This window comes from Corvus moneduloides, chromosome 6, assembly GCF_009650955.1.
Source record: "Corvus moneduloides isolate bCorMon1 chromosome 6, bCorMon1.pri, whole genome shotgun sequence".
In the NCBI taxonomy this organism is placed as follows: Eukaryota; Metazoa; Chordata; class Aves; order Passeriformes; family Corvidae; genus Corvus; species Corvus moneduloides.
Window position 1 is genome coordinate 10084109 of NC_045481.1, and position 17137 is coordinate 10101245.

Sequence of the window (17137 nt, forward strand, 5' to 3'; positions counted from 1 at the left end):
GCACCATCATTCCTGTTAGCTATTATTAGTAGCTCAGGAATCACTAAACAGAGAAAAACATGAGAGCAAGTGTGTGACGTTAGACACACATGTAGCCATTATTTATGGTTGTTATTTTTGTTGCTTCTATTACTATGCAGAAATGCTAAAATCTCCCAGGTAGTGTTTGAGTCTAAGTGTCCTGAAAGGCGTCAGTGTCAGCTGACAGCATGAGGTTAACTCTGCCCCAAATCTGGTCTTGTCACCAGTGAGGTTCCCTGTACCCTCCTTCTTTCTCTTCTGGTGTATGTCTGCCTATGTAAGGGAGTTACGTCAGCAAGGAGAGGCAAACAGCTTCTCTGCAGAATATAAACCAGTATTTGATAGCAGTGAAGTCCCTGCCTTGGAGACCTGTCTTTTCTCTGTGTGTCTCAGCAGTAGGTGGAAGAGCTGGTGATAGGAATCAGGGAATCCAGGTTTTCTCAGTTTGTCCAGGTAGCAGCTTTGGCTACAGGCCTAACTGGCAACCACTACCATAATCCAGCAGCTGCATGCCTGTGGTTGGCAAATCTGCCTGCTACATTTATATGGTTGCTGAAAGAAGTGGATATGGAAGATAAGGAGTCCCTGGGAATACAGCTTCCAGCTGAGAACATGCTGTCAAAGCTACCTGCCTGTTCATTATGCCCATTAGTAACCACTGCATCTACATTTCCCTGCTTCTTGTCATAGTCAAGCTTCAGACATCAAAATCTGCCCTTGCTTTAAATCTCTCTTTCAGTATCATTTTAGCAATTTGCACTTCTGTTTCATTAAAGGAATTGCTTGCGTTCTCTGCAGCTGTCATGTGCTTTGCCAACACCTCCACAGATTAATCCTCCTTCATCCTTTTTCTTTGGCTTCTTATGGTCTGGAAACCGGTGCTGTGATTATCAGTATAGATTTCCCAGCAGATGTTAATTCTAAGTAGTAAAAAAAAGTAATGAGTACTTAGAGCTACCTATTGGCTTTCTACTTTTCCTAAGGGAAAGGTGTGGTAGCCCCTGGTATTGACAGCCTGTCTCCAAATCCCCTCCCAGTCTGGGGAGACCCTGGAGATCTTAAGTGCCATCAAAGCCCTTCTCCTGTGAGCCAAAATGTGTCTGCTGAGCTTGTTTCTAGGGGTCTGTGCTGCCAGGTGCAGCAAGTTTTGCTCATCTGTTCAGCCATTTGAGCATGGAGGAGTTTCTTTTCTTTACGACAATATGAGGGCATTGCTGGGAGAGCTGAGGTTTGGAGGCAGTACTGAGACCCATGCAGGGGTTACGTTTGTGCTTCTGCTGGCAGATCTAGGAAGAGGATAAGCTATCCCCGATGCTTGTGCTGAAAGGAAAGGAAAAGCCAGTTTTGAAGGCAAAGGAAAATTTTCATGTTCTCCAAAACAAAACCTTTGAAGGCACTGCTTGGCTGATAGGGCAGTGCTGTGCATTTGGAGACAGACAGACACATCATAGAAAATACTTTTTTCTCTGAAGTCTGATTTTAAATCCCTAAAGAGTTGTCTCTCTTGCAACGTTGAAGGTATTTTGCAGGGAACTACAGGTCTTAGAGGATAATGTTGAATTTGTACATCATGGTTGAGAATTTGCTGCTTGTTTGGTATGTTTGGCCAGCAGCTTGAGTACAGCTGGTGCCAGCTTTTTAATAAAACACAGGGATTACCTTTTGTAATGAAGCAAGTAATACATGACTGCCATGCAGTGCCAAAGGCTTTGAATGCTCTGGTGGTTTGCAGCTCAAATATTTATGTTACTAAAGTAAATTATTTCCCAAACTACAAAACAAAGCAGGGGGAATGCTACTTAAATAGGAAAATAGAGGCAGAAACTTTGTCCTATGGTTTGCATATACCAAGAGTTATGTATGCTCAGGGTATTACACAGACTAGTAGCAATATTAAAATAGCCAATAACACACATAGTTTCCAAGAGTGGTGTAATAAATTAAGTCTGGTTTTGGCCTGTGGGGATTCTTTGACACCTAATAAAAGCCGACTTGAAGCACTAATAATGTCTCACTCTACCTGTGAATGTCACTGTGTTTGGAATTATGCAGGGGGTTCAGGAACAGGTAAATGGTGCTGAAGACACAGGCAAGTGTATACTCACACACAAACACACACATCACCATTGCATAAGTCTTTCTTCTTTGTTTAAGAAATGAGGCTAAAAATATCCTTGAATACGAATCCAGGTCAAACATGGTGCTGACTATGAAGTCTGGCATGATTTTACTGACTTGATGTAGACTTTTTCTTCTGAGAATAATCCAGGAGACACTGAAGGCAAAACTTTTTTACAAGGACTTTACTGCCTTGAGTTGTTTCCAAAATCAGTTTTTCAAAAGTCTTAAGACACACAGTTGGGCCAGTGAAGGTTCAAAGGCATAACGTAGGGTGAATTTTCCCTTGAAGCTCAAGGGTGTTATTTGAAGAAAACAATCTTATCCACATTGATTGTTTTTGAGTTTTTTACCTGGGATAGTCTTAGGATACAAGCTTTCCTGAAACATGCCTTTTCATAGAGTTGAAGGGGTCTAAAATAAATACTAATGATAACACAATTTGTGGCTACCACATTCATCTGGGAAACTGTGGCACCAACAACTGCATTACATTATGTGGTAGCTGTGAACATTTTGACACTGTAGTTCTTTCAGAACTTGATTTTAGGATTCCAAAATGATTGTGTGCATGTGAGGTCACATGTATAAAGCATTATTCAGCACTTAATCTAATTTATACTTATTTCACCAGTGTCCCTAAGATCCCTTTTTCTTAAGACTTATTTGCACAACTTATTTCAGGCACAGTAGCATTTTTATTTCAGTGCCTGACGTGGACATGAGGCATCTGAATAAGCTGCAACTTGTGGCTGTACAATTCTCCACAGATTTTGTATCTGCTATGTCTTCTTTGCAATAAAGGACACAAAGTAGGACTTCTTAAAGTTCCTCACAACCACTCCAACCTTTAAAAGATGAGACGCTCAAAAAATACTCTGGCTGTTTTCAGTGCTGTTTTGCTGCATCTCACCCACAGTTAGTTTTTAATCATTCTCATGAATGATTTACTGTTCTCTTTCTATCATGTTACATTTTCATTGTTGCCTCCAGCAGACAAAAAGCTTTCAAAGGGTTCTTTAGGGTTTAATGTATTGTTTGTCCTAGATATTTGGCATGACTTATTCAGAAATGTGTAATAAATACACAGCTCCTCTCATTTCTGATTGTTTGCACATCCAAAACATATCCCTGTACTAGCCCTTGTGAAGCAAATTAACTCTATCCCAGCTGAAACCAGCACAGGCATTTGACAGATTAATGGATGACCAGGTGATGGATGAATAGTGTCTTCTAGATGAAGTTAGGAAGCGGGTGTGTGTGTGCAGGTGGGATCTTGAAGGTCGTGTGTAAATATGTGTGAGCTCATTCAAGTCCATGGAGATGCAGCATTTTATACCCATGGATAATATGCTGGTTTTACTCAGAGGCTTTACTTCTGAGATATCTTTCCTGGCACTAGCTTTGTGTACTTATCCCTGATTGTGGACATATAGATATAATACTTCTGTCTTCAAAGACATATAAATGGTTATTTTTTGTTAGTAGATATCCAGTTCTTTTGATTGGTTGCACCTAATGTGGCTAAAGAAAGCCTTTACTTTCCCTGCTTGCTTTTTTCTTAGTGGTGCACTGAGACACGGAGTGCTGCGACAAGGGGTTTTGATACTTTAGTCTATATGCTCTGAGGGTAAGTCTCTGTGTGGGTCTGTGTGCTCTGAAGGATGTTCAGAGTAGACATTTGATAAAACTTCTTTTCATTTGATAGATTATGAATTGTGACTCTCAATCCCAGAGACTTACAGTAAACAGCTGAGTCATAAAGATGAAGCCTGAAATTTCTCCTCTCACAGATGTGAGGGAGTCCCACTGAGTTCCTCTGCAGAGAGTCCTGAGCTACTGAGTTCTACACCCTGAGAAACATTTGAGTGGGCAGGAGCATGAACAGCTTGTCCCCTGCACCTTGTCCAGCGCTGTGCTAACTCTGGTGCACAGGAGGCATATGCTGGGATGTGTGCAGGCAGATCGCTCACAGCTCACTCACATCCTGGAGCAGCAGGGAAACAGGCGAAGTACTGGTGGGCTGCCAAGTCCCAGCCTGCTGGCTAGGTTGCTTGAGAGTCAGCACAAACCTGCTATAGAGTGAGCCACTCAGGGCTTCTCTTACCCTAGCAAAGGTCTTAAAAGCAGCTCTGTAGCTTACTTCGGGTTGTGGCAGATTTGCCTGAGTTTTGCGTTTACCTGTCGTGCTCCAGATCTGCAAATGGTGTTGTGTTTCTCATGCTGATTCTAACCTACCTCAGCATATCTCCTTAGGGATCTTTGGGAGACATGATCAGTGTTGGGGAGGTCTGTCTCCCTACATCTGTGGACTCTGCACAGGGCTATTGCACAAAAGGCTGTGCAATGTATTCTTCCAAAGACCTGCTGATGAGAACACATGAATCAAAGGAGAGTCAGTAGTCATGGGTTTCCCACAGCGGTCTCTTTCATAGAGTGATAACTAATGACTGCTTCTCAATAAATAAATAAAAATATCAGACAAAACAAAGTCACAGTCTTAAGCCTGTACTCAGGACCAGCTAGGCTTCAGCCATTTGCTCTGACCACTCTTGAAAGCTTGGCATGCATTGCTTGCATGGGAGAGCTGTGCCAGAGCTGTGAAAAGCCGTATATGTCTTAAGTCTTGTTCTGTGTCTTTTATGTTGTCCATTTCCCACTGGCACTGACTGCATTTAAAGCTTTTTAGAGGGCCTGTCATTGTGCTGTCCATGCAGTTAAGGCATGGACAGACAGTATTCTGTTCTTAAATCCTGCTTTGAAAATCTCTTCATAATATGTCCCTGAAAGAAACCTCTGGTTTGTTTATTTTGATTTGTCCTTTGGCTGTGGCTGGATGCCCAGTCATGGGCCAGAATCAAACTGGCTGAGTACCAACACAGGGCAATTTGCAGCTCCTTGTAAGCGATTTCAGTTCATTTTGGCCGTGCCTCTGCAGCATTTCCCAGAGCCAATCATCTGTGCTTCAGCTGATCAGGGTGCAAGCTGAACTCTGACTTGCCTGGCTGAGCCTGCCAAGAAAAGCATTAGCTAAGCAGAAACAGTGTGTGGCTTGGGGCAGAGGTGAGCATGCATTAAGTATCCACATCTTGATACTGAAAGGATGCAGCTACAATCTAAACAGGGTAAAGGGGACTGGGCAGACAGACAGCTGCCTGAGGTGATCCAGGACTGCATGCCACGCTGCTCACTGAGAAAGGCCTCTTTGTCTCCCTGCATTCTGCCTGCCTGTTTTGAGTGAGATGCAAAACAAATGCAAGAAACCAAACTATATGGCCTTGATGACATTTTTCTGTTTCTTGGCATTGGTTTGTTGTGCTTAGAAAGGCCTTGAATGTGTTGGACCATAGTGTGTATCTCATCCCCAGCCAAATCAGAGATATTTGTGCAGCTGGCTTGAAGTTCCCCTTTCCCTTACATGCAGGCTATGGGATGGAGAGGGTTTCTGAATGCTGGGGCACCTTTCCATCTCAAGAATTCACAGCTGAATCACAGCTGAGAGACAGGATATAGATACTCAAGTTTTTCATCTGTGTTGAGGAAGAAGTGGAGAGGAGACGTTTAACCACCACCTACCCCTTTATCACCAGCTGTTGTCTGCCAGTATTTGTATTGCTTCTCTGTTCCCATTTAGATTACAGCTTAACCAGTGTGACCTGGATTTTCAGACCTTATTTTGAGCACAGCTAGTGCAAGTCTTGCTTTGGTTGAAGCCCTGCTGTGTCCATGAGTATCTCTCAAAGAGACAGGAGAGTGTTTCTTATCAGTTTTAGAGGGATAGTCTTACTAGAGTTCTTGTACTTCACCTGGATATGTGCAGTTCCTTTTTGTTGTGACAAGGCTTTGACACTTTGATAAATTACTCCTGCCATAGGCCATAGATAACATGATAAAATAGACTTCACTTGGAGTTACAACTGGTTTTCTTTTCAGACTGTCTTTCATATCTATTTCTGCACTGGCAATATGGTCAGACTATGGACCTTGAAGTTGTAAGACTGCAGGTGAGAGATACCAGTTCTGTGCTTCCCTGAGATTTGACAGCATTCAGAAATTTGGATGACAACTTGACTTCCATAACTACAAAATGCCTCTTTGGCAAAATAGTTTTCTTGAATGGCATGCCCCAGTTCTGTATGCAGCTCGGCACTGTTTGGCGGGGCTGTTTTGCGGGAAGAGATAGCTTCCTCCTCCTGCAGTTCATTCAGATCCAGCCAAGAGACATGTTGGGCATTGGCCTGAGGTGGCACAGTCCTATAGCAGTCCTGGCTGCTCTTGGTGAGAGGCAATTCTAGCAATGTAAGTGCTTATTTCTTTTAGTTGCCCCCTACTTTGGTGTCCGGTAGTGACAACCTCTGAGCCCCTTGGTGTGACAGTAGCTTTGGTCACTTTTGGGAATTTGGAACTATTTGCCTTTTCATGAGAGGGCTGAGATAAGCCCCAGGTCTGAGCTCCAACCCTGTGTCTTACTTGAATCTTTTCCATTTCCCATTAACTGTGGAGCTTTAAAAGTTAAACAGCAAGCCTCTTCAGACTCTCTTCTTTCTTTGTTACTCTCATGTTCGTTCTCATTTCAGCTCCCTAAGGGGAAAACCAAATGTCATTTGTAGTTCTCTGCTATTACATTTATTGCCCCCGTCTTGCCCTCTTTCAGAGCATGAACCCAACAAACCAACTTCTTATCAGTTTGACAGGCTGTGACTGTTGTCCTGGTGACTGGTGTAGTTGCACTATCAGCATGTACAGAAGGCAGAGAAAGAGATGCCTCAGTGTGTGGGTGTAGCTGTGCATGCACATGACATGCCAGGAAGTCACTGGGATACGTGCAGGTAAGATCCAAGTCTTGGGCTATGTATGTGAAAGATGAAGGAAAAAAAAATGGAGAAGCACGCAAAGTTAATAGCTATAAGAGAAGAAATGGGGCTGTGTGTAGGAGTTGCAAATGCACTGCTCTCCTCAGCATCTGATCTATGTACCCATAATTTAGTGCATTTGTATTTGAGAGATACTTGCCCGCCAGCCTGCTGTCTTTTTCTACCCACTCCATTTCTCCCATTTCTTACATAGGTTTATGGACATGAGAAAGAATAATGTTAGTAACACTTATGAGTCACATTTTCTGTCCAGACACAGCATATTTAACCCATTCATACACGTGTCCTTGACAGCATCGACTCCAGTTCACTAATTACTCACACGAATCAACCAGACTGATTTTTGCAGTGCCCTGTCACAGATTATCTCCTAGGTGCTAACAGAAAGCCCTGCTTTGAGCAGCATATGATCCAAATGGATGCCAAGGAACAACAGATGGAAAGAGATGGGTAAGGGAGCACAAAGAAATAGTGAGACATCATTACTCAGCACATAGGCAACAGTGTCAGCACACCAGCTGCCTAGTGCTTGGGACAGCTTTTGCAGGCTATGTGGTGTGTTCTTGTTTTAGTATTGGCTGCTTCATGTAATTATCGTCAGCTTTCAGCCATTGAAGAAAACGTGGCATGGGTAACCTAGATAAAACAGATCCTGGCTTGTACAGGCTATGTGTTATTTGGGGGATAAGTACTTATTCAGGTCCTCTACAGGTGAAAGGATTGTGAGAAACCTGCCAGTTTCTGTCCTGAGTGGGGACAGCTTTACCCTGCTGAGGGGAAAGTGGGGCACAGCCCAGGGGCTCGTGTTCTATGTGTGGTGCCCTGGTGCTGTAGCTGTGGTTGCTATGGGGAGGGAGTGTCTGGTTAATCCCCAACCCAGCTAATCGTCCATGGCTAATTGAGAATTGAATATGTTCGGTTTACTGTAAAATCTGGGCTTTCTGGACACTCATTACTAAGGATGACTCCACAGTCACCAGTGAGTTCTGCACTAGATGCAAAATCATGGGAAGACATCTGCTGCCTGTCTTGTTTTGCTTGTATATCTATGTGCCCAGCATTACCCTTGCCTGGGTTTGCTTATCTGTGACCTACAGAGGCCTTGCAATAGATAGGATGCTCCGCGAGACCTGCCAAATCTCTGCTCACATCTGTGTATTCCAGACAGCCTGTGTGGGGGGGCGTTTCAGTGGGACACATTGCAGGCAGGAGCTGATGCAGCAGATCTGTCTCCTCTAAGGCAGTGCTTCAGGGCAGGCTGTGTTTCAAGGGTGGTCAGTAGGGAGAAGGGATAGGCCTGTGAACAACATTAGTTGGACCCTGTGCCAGGAGTCCTGGTGGGATGTGCCACATCTTCTGGCTGATTGATCAGAGCTCTGATGACTAACGAGGAGAGGTTTAAATATGTTGTGGGATGGAGCTTCTGTCATGTAAAATTCATGGTGCTGGCAGGCCATTTTTAAATAAAACATTGCTCTCTCTGAAAAAGACACAAAGTCTTCATTTCATGCTTGCAAAAAAATAAAAAAGAAAGAAAAAAGGGATATTTAAAGAATGAGTCTAATGTGATTTTGAACTTGGTCTCCCAGCAGCTTTGTACTGGAATGACACATGAACATTCCCATGAGGAAAGGTAACAGTGAGGGGAACATCACTTTGGTGAGAGGAGGAGAGGACTGGTGCTTTCTGTTTAGCAGGAGTAGAGGAGTTGCATTTCTCACCTCTGCACCACCTTCAGCTTCTGGGGTGGCTCTGTGACCTTGAGAGACACCATGCATGGTGCTGGTGGGCTACAGAGCAGGCCTGCACCAGCTCTCCTGTTACAGCACAGCTGATAACCCAGCTCCCGTTACACCTTTCCTTCTGCTTTTTGTTGGCCTGTGCCTATTGTCCTGCACTCATTAGTACTTCTTCTGTTACCAAGATCAGACTGTTTTCCTTGGGCTGCTCATAACTTCCATGGGTGTTGTGATTACTGAAATTTCTAAGGGACTTGTAAAAGTCCTGTGTACCTTGAGCAAGTAAGGCGTGATTATGTAGCCCTTCCTTTGTAACATGAATTCTTCCTCTTAAGGGAAGCCAGATAAATGAGGAAGAAGCTATTGTTTGTTGTTACAAAAGGCTCTTGAGCTAAATGGGACTCTGGCACCAACTATTGACTGTGTAATTTCTGAAATGGCTGCAAATCTGTTTTTGCCATTAAAGAGTGCAGTGAATAATTGCTGCTTTCAGTTCTTTTTCAAGGGAGTATTAGCCTGCTGGTTTAAACAGTAAGATAGAGAATGCATGTGTAATTATATAAACATGTACTGATTAAGTATATGGGAATTAATTGATCCCCCTGAAAATATGGTTACAGAAAATTCAGTGCAACATCACATGCGAGGTGTTGCAGGTTATAGACAGCAGAAGTGTTCTGTGTGTGAGTATTATATGAGGGGTGGAAAAAAATGGAAAATTTGGGGTATAAGAAGCTGTCTTCATAATGTTTGTCCCAAACCAGTGGTTTCCCCAGGAGCAATATTACAAACATGTGGCACATCAATGTTAGTTGAATGTAGTGAAGCATGGCTAACCCTCCAGCCAGCTTGTATCAACCAGGCCATTCCAGCTTTCAGAATATGTCCCATGTTCTTAAAACACCTCTGAGCATTCCTGAATATCATTCTTGCTCTCTGCCTCAGACACAGAGTTGAGTGCCCACGCTGCGCCATGTGTAAGGGGCCTGCCCTTTCCCTGTTCATTTGTGCTGCTTCTCTTTGCAGGATAACCTGCTGTTGCCTGCCCTGCATGGAAGATGTAGTTTGTGTAACTCCATCTGCAGTGTGTACCTGATGCTCTGTGGCAGCATGGTCTTGCTGGAGGAAGAAATGTTATTTGGAGTTTGGAAGGTGAGTTGGATCTGCTCCAGTTGTCTTTGTCTCTGCCTGTGTTGTTTCTTTTGAAGTTCTTGTTCCTTTTTGCAGGTACCTAGATGGTACCAGCAGTTACCTGAGGGAGGCAGGATGCTTGGGATGGGAGCTTCAGGGCTTGAGATCAATAGCAAAGGACAGATGAAAGCAACTTTAATGAATTTTAGTCTGCTATGTGTGGTGGATTGCCAAAGAGGCACTTGAGACCCCAAAAGGCCCCTAATTCTGGGGCAGCAGGTCTTGGGCAGAGACAGAGACAGAAAAGGTGTCAGCAAACACCAGACTCTCCCAGCCAGCTCAACCTCTTCCCTTTCTCTGTGGCAGGAGAAGATTGTCCCCATGCTTTCATCCTCTCAGCAGCAAATTCTGATGTTCCTTGCTCAGCTTTGAAACCAAGAACCAGAGTTGTTTCCCAGCTGTGCAGAAGCTCTGGGCTGATGGTAATGTTCTGGGGAGGTGGGCAAGGAGGATTCTATGTGGAACTTCCCTCTTGCTGAGGTGACTCACCCTAGCAAGCAACTCTTGCCCATTCCATTGTGTGATCTGCAGCCCATCACAGCCGTGACTCATGAGCCATACAGCTGACCCTGCTGTCCCAGATCACATACATCTGTTTTTTTCATGTGAGTGGAGACGGGTGACGGGTTCCTGGGGCCTGGAGACAGGTTCCTGACATTCTTTGTTGTGGTTAATTTCTGGAAATTTAGGCTGTGGTTCATCTGCTCTGACATACACACATTAGTGCCTGAGCTACGCATTCTGAATTCCTTCTGCTGCTGATGAAGAGAAAGAGGCAGTGCTGGTGTGCTGCTTGAATGGCCTATTTTAGGTATCTGTATTCACTTGAGAGGAAGGACAGTGCCTCTTCCCGTGTCTTTTTTCTGCTTATAGAAGCACACTTCTTCACACTGGCCGTGGCCATGCAGTTTGTGGAAAGACTCACCTCCTCAGAACTTGGATAGTCTGATGACTTAAGCACTGGACAAAAACTCTGGATTCCCCAGATAGGCCAGGTGAAAGCCAGGCAAGTAGATATCTGGACACAGAAGGTGCTGGCTATAGGGGCCCTCTCCCCTGGCTTGTTTGTCTGATGGATATCTGTCAGGGTTGTGACCACTAACCTGCTGAATGAAAAGCTGGTGCAGGGTTTTGTTTCCTTGATTTGTTTTGTTTGTGCCAAGGAGGTAAGAAGAGCTCTCAGAAAATAAACTTGAATCTCTGGACAAGTTTTCTGTCCACTGAACTGGGTTCTCCTGCTGACTTTTGTCTGATTGCTGAGGTCTTGGGTATACCCTTTCAGGAGTTGTGAAGATATGCATTTTCTTTTATCCTTCCAACTCTGCCTGATTCCCCATCTCCCATGACCCCTGGCATCTTTTCTGCTCCATATCCTCATCCCTTTTTACCTGTGTCACTGTCTTGCTTTTTCATAGTCTCTCTGTGTTCTTGTCTGGTTTGATTTGCTCACTGCTGCCTGTGCTTTGTTTCATTGACTGCCAAGGCATGCGACCTGCAAGGTCTCTTGATAGTCTGAATTTGCCTTTTAAAAAGAGGCCCCAGATCTCAGGAACCTACCCAAAGAACTAAAAAAACAAACCACCCCAAACAGGACAGACAGGAAAATATACAGTGGATCTTTCTGTGTGCTCATAAATAAAAGTCAGACAATCACATGGTTTTCTAAAAGTAACACCCATAGCAAGTGTTTTGGTAGGAATAATACTGACCTAGTTTGCATGTTGCCCATGTGCAAAAAAAAAAAAAAAAAGTTGGTGAGGAAAACCCATTGCTTGGTGGAGTTTTTGCATTTGCTGAACCAGATCTGAATTGAGAGGTGATTAAACAGCTCTTATAGTCTCTTCTATGGACAATACTCTCGGGCACATGGTGTGACTCTTGGGGATGTCCTGTGCAGGGCCAGGAGCTGGACTTCTTGGGGGATGATTCTTGTGAGTCCCTTCCAAGGCAGCATATTCCACGATTCTGTGATTCTTGGTGGCCCCTCTGGAGGTTTCAGAGGAGAGGGGCTGGGGGAATTCTCACTTGCAGCATGGCCCACAGCAGTCACTTGCCTTCTGTGTAGGCTGGATGTGTAAGTTGCATCTGTGTGGTGCAGTCAGTGAGGGTCCACATGAGCAGAAATCCTCTTCTGCCACCTCAGTCTGGGATGTTCATGTCTGCAGAATGGGCGGAATACCTCTGTGATCTGTGGACCTGAATTCAGGTATGCAAGTTTAGCTTTCTGTCTTCATCTGTGGCGCAGATTGAAACATTTTGGTATTGAAGGAAATTACCCTTGACTGCCCAGCTCCTGCCCACCCTGAGGACTCAGTCTGTGCTCCTGTCCTTGTCCCTGAGGCCAGCACTGCAGCATAGCCCTGGGGCAGGAGCTGTACCTTGGGGCACGTGAGAGAGTTGCCCCTGCCTGCCAAGTCCTTCTCATCCCATCTGAGTGGATGTTGTTCAGGCCCTGGCCTGGACCTGGAACTGCTCTCTGTGGGCAGCTCAGCATCAATGACAGCAGTGACAGCAGCCATCAAGGGCTGGTATCAAGGTAGCACCTGTCACAGTGATGGACACCCTTGGATTTCCTGGAGATCACCCTCAGAGATCAGTGGTCTTTTGAGTATTATTGGTTAATATGCAAGATTTCTGATACAGGCATGTGGAGTGGCTGTATAGGATAGGATCTCAGGGAGATGAGGGCAAAGTGGATCAGCAGCAGAAGCAGGATGAAAAGGTCCTTTCCCCAGGGCTGACCCAACTTCCTATCCCTCTGAGCCTACTACTATCTTTACGTTATTGAGTGCCACAGGATGCACTCCCCATGTGTTGGAGAGCCGGCAGAAGGAGAAGTGTCCTGCATGGCCCACCAGTAGGACATGGCATTGCCTCGTTGAGGCCTCCCTAACTTCCCAAGGGTAATGGATGTACTGTGTCTGCAGCTGGATCCCACCACGACCTGGCAGTGTAGGGCTCAGCAGCCCTCGCTGGCTCATTTCCTTTTGGCATGATGTGAAGCAGCAGTCCTTGATCCAGCACAGCCTCGCGGCCGGCAGGAGCTGCCTCCGAGCTGCCGGAAAGCTGCAGGTGGCCCCAGGGCAGCTTTGGCCACCCCGCAGTGCGGGCGTGTCCTTCACAGCTTTGGTACATCTCTGCCTCTCCACGGAGCCGTGGCTGCCTGGTCTGTCATATGTGCTGTAAGGAGGGCTGTAGCCCTTTCCAGACTCTGAAGTGAGAGCAGAAGTGTGTTGGGGAGTGCTTTGTGGGGATACGGATAGAGCTTTTATGGCAAACGGATGCCATCGCTTTCCCTTAAGTTTATATCCTCTTCCTTTTTTTCCCCGTCTCTCATGATAAGCAATACATGAATTTCTGACTCTGAGCAGCCTTGATACTAGGAAATGCTCTCATTCAAGCAGAGAATCTAGGTCAGCTGCTCATAAGAATAGATCAAGCCTTCATTGAATGCAGCGGACGGACCTTCAGCGGGATGGGTTTTTCCCTGGCTTGTTTTGTTCATAGTGAGCTCCAGAAGTTGACAGACATTTTGTGGACAGCAGCTATAACATCCTGCCAGCAGGCTCGAAGCTTTACTGAATCAGTGCAGCACAGGGGAAAATCAATACTATGAGGTATTAATTGTGATTTTAATTATTTTTAACCTAAGGTAGGGCACTCAGTAATGAAGGATCTGTATCTGTGGTCAAGACGATCTGATTTGAGAGAACATATATTATAAAAATGGAGTTTGAACTTTTTCTCTCATTTTGCACCTATAAATAACTGCTCTTACATATGGCATCTAATTATTTAATTGTATATGCAGATTAGATAGTCATTTACATGCTGTCATCCATGACAGCAACTAATAGCACTGGCAGTTATTTCCAGGAACATATGGTAATGCCAAAGGTTTTAGATATTAGTCAGTACCTGCCATACATATCAATATCGCTCCCCATCTCTTCCTTTCAAAAATGTTAGAATAAATTAATAATCACAAGGTGAATCTGCTTCTTCTTGGAACTGGTTGCACCTCAGAAGACCCATTGTATTATATATTTTATATAAAATTACAGTACAGCTTGGAGTTCCTGATTTATCTGGGTGTGATGGCTCCTTGAGACTGGAAGAGGAAAGAAAATGTTAATACGTTTTTTCTCCATTTTATTTACATATGCAGAGTGAGGGAAGGCAGTGACAGACATGAAGGACTCAGGTCCCACTTTTACAAATGGGATCTGTAGACTTTTTTATCCAGAAGATGTTTTACAGCTCTTTGGCCTTCCTTTTGTGTAGACCTAAATGTTTAACCATGGTAAGGTCAGTAGGAATCAGGGCTAGGGACTGCCCAGTTCCTCCTCTTATCCTCAACAACAAAATCAGCGCAGTCACCTTTCTCCTAATGTAAACCAGGTTTTGAGCATGAAAGCTTGTATTTTTGCTGCCATTTCACTTGTTTTTCCCACATGTATAAGGTATATTGAACTGTGAAGAGTGGGGTAACAGCCAAGGAGACCTCAGTGAACATATAACCATTGCTGGGCTTGGAAGCTCCACATTAAAAACTTGTGCAGAAGATAACCTTAGTGACCAAGGCAGCTGCCTGAAAATAGAGTGATTCTGTCCTGTGTCAAGATCAGCTGTATTGACTTGGTCGGCAGTTTATGTCATTTTCAGAGGCTGTTGATTCCAAGGCATTTGTTTTCATGTAGCCATGGAGCGTACAAACACCACTCTGCACCAGTACTTCCTGCTCACTAAAGAGATGTGTACAGGTAAGAGGCTGAATATTCTCTTTGAAACAAAAGGAAATTGTCACTTACTTAAATCCTTTGTTGGAATGTGGCCTTAATGCTCTTTTTTATTAATTTTCAAGAGTCTTGGCTCTTGACAGCCAGTAAATAATATGTGCTGGAGATCTAAGGTCATAACAGCGCATATAACGTGCTTGTTCATGATGGGAAAAAAATAGCAATTCCTTTTTTAATTTGCTCAATAATTTAGAAACATCCTTACAAGTCACCTAATTTTGGATCCTCGAGGACCACATCTTTCTCCTTTGCAGGGAGAATCTTTCTGTGAGCGATGAAGGAGGCAGAGTGGCTGTGAAGGAGGCGGCAGAGGAACTGTGCCAGCACGCTGGCAGTTGGTGCTGTGCAGCTCTCGGGAGCTGGGGTAGAGTCTCTGGATCTTTATATAGTGCTCCCTCCACTCTGCTGAGGTGTGGGATGCAGTGGAAAGATGAGATATATCCTGATACTGACAGCAGATGAATGCATTACAGATACTCTTCCCTTTCCTTTACCTTGCTGGTTCCTTCCTCCCCAGGTTTTGCCCACCACAGACAGGAATGAGTCAGAAAATGTTGAAGATTCTTGGGCAGCTTCCACATCATGAAACAGTGCTGAATTTTCTAGTGCCATTTCTCTTCTAAATGCTTTTCTGGTTTTGGAAGAAAACCCAGTGATGCAGTGTAAATGTTTTATCACCATGTGTTTGGGAAGCCTGCTTTATTCAGCCTGAACTGATGCTAATAAAAATTTAATGCTTCTCTTTGTGCTCACGAAGAGTTCCTCCCCAGGGTATTTTTCTGAAGTAGTTTCAGAGCATGACTAGCTCTCTCTTAGGACCCTTTTGGGTGCCTCTTGCTATAGCAAGTCCTTCCCTGTAGCTAGCTAGCTCCAGTGCTAAGATTGCAAAAATCTCTCAAAACGGGCCTTTTAACAGTGTGATTTGCCACCTTCTTGGATATCCTGAGCTTTACCAGGGCTAGTGGCTAAACCAGGTTGCTGCTCACTGTGGGGTGGGAATAGAGTTCTTGCTCAGGTTGTCCAGAAGTGACAACAGGAGATGCTTGGTGCAGAGCATTTCTGAAGGTTGTCTATACAAAAGCTGATCTCTTTTCTTCTAACTTCTCTCCTAAATAACCTGTTCAGCCATGAGGATAAGGGCCCTGAGTTGTATTGTCAATATACCCCACCCCATACTAATAAATGTATTAATATATTGATATATTAATACATTACATATTAATATGTCAATATGGTAATATATAAATCTATATTTATTCAAATATATTAATATATCAATATGTCCCATCCAATAGCTCTTTGGCAGTGCAGGTGCGTGGGGCATTCCTGCCTTAGTTTGTAGCCAGACACACTTGCAGTGAATGTTGAGTGGAGAAACAGTTGAATTTTGATATTTTGTTAGTATTGAAATGTGCCTGGCTCCTGTCAGAAGTCTCGGGGTATCCTGGCAGCTGATCTGTAGTTATAATTTTTAGCCTCCAGATGGTGTCTGGCAGATGTGCCTGTGGAGCCATGTCAGTACACTTGGGGGTGAAATACTGAAGACTGGAATTTACACAATCACTGGCCTCTTGTGGCAGCAGAAAAAGCATGCAAATGATGTCATGTGGATTTTCAGTCCCAAATCTCAGCATATGCTGCTCTATGTAGGGTACAGATGTGTGTAGGAAGTTTCCTGCGAAGCTGAACCTAAAGTTTTTACTTCTGGAAAGAATTGATGTGAAAATGCACAGAGGAATCCTGTCAATCTAAGGCAAATGAAGAGACTCAAAATTTTAGGCTTGTCTGTCCAAATGTAGATGGAATATTCATAATACAAACTTTCCAAAAAAGCCCCACTGCATAAAACAATAGATCATCTTGAATGAGACATGACAGTTGTTGAGGTAATGCATTCTTCACCATGGTAGCAAACAATATGAATTACTAATTTTTTTAAAAAATCTCTTTCCATTCCTAGGACACTAAACAGCATTTAAGTTGTAGATTTCCTCTGGCAAAGCTGCCCTTGGAACCTTCCTTGGATGTCTTCAGATAACTTGTAAGATTAGAAACCAAGCTGTTGGGTGGCTGCTCTTCTAGGACATGACCAGATTGGCAGCCTGCAGCACTGTGGTGTTTTCTGTGGCAGAAAACTTTCCTGAAGACTAAGTTGCTACTCCAGAAAGTATTGCTTTAGTCTTCTCTTACTATGTGGATTAAGATATTCTCAATGCGAGGATTTTAGGGCCACTTCAAACACCCTTATTGCTTGACTCTGTACAGTTCATCTTTAAAATTTTGGGGATTGTGTGTTTTATTTATTATTACTACTATTGTCATTGTTGTCAAAAGGGGAAGCATCTTCCTTAAAGCAATACTTGTTTCATTCTGAGAAAAGAAAACAGAATTAGGC

General features: G+C 44.0%; 1 long non-coding RNA gene across 1 annotated transcript; it reads left to right on the forward strand.

The window, feature by feature from the left end:
- Positions 1 to 6799: 6799 nt before the first annotated feature.
- Positions 6800 to 11104, forward strand: LOC116446021. Its single transcript, XR_004240993.1, has 3 exons — positions 6800 to 6968; positions 9779 to 9904; positions 10250 to 11104. It is a non-coding gene; the product is annotated as an uncharacterized LOC116446021 (long non-coding RNA).
- The last annotated feature ends 6033 nt before the right edge of the window (positions 11105 to 17137 follow it).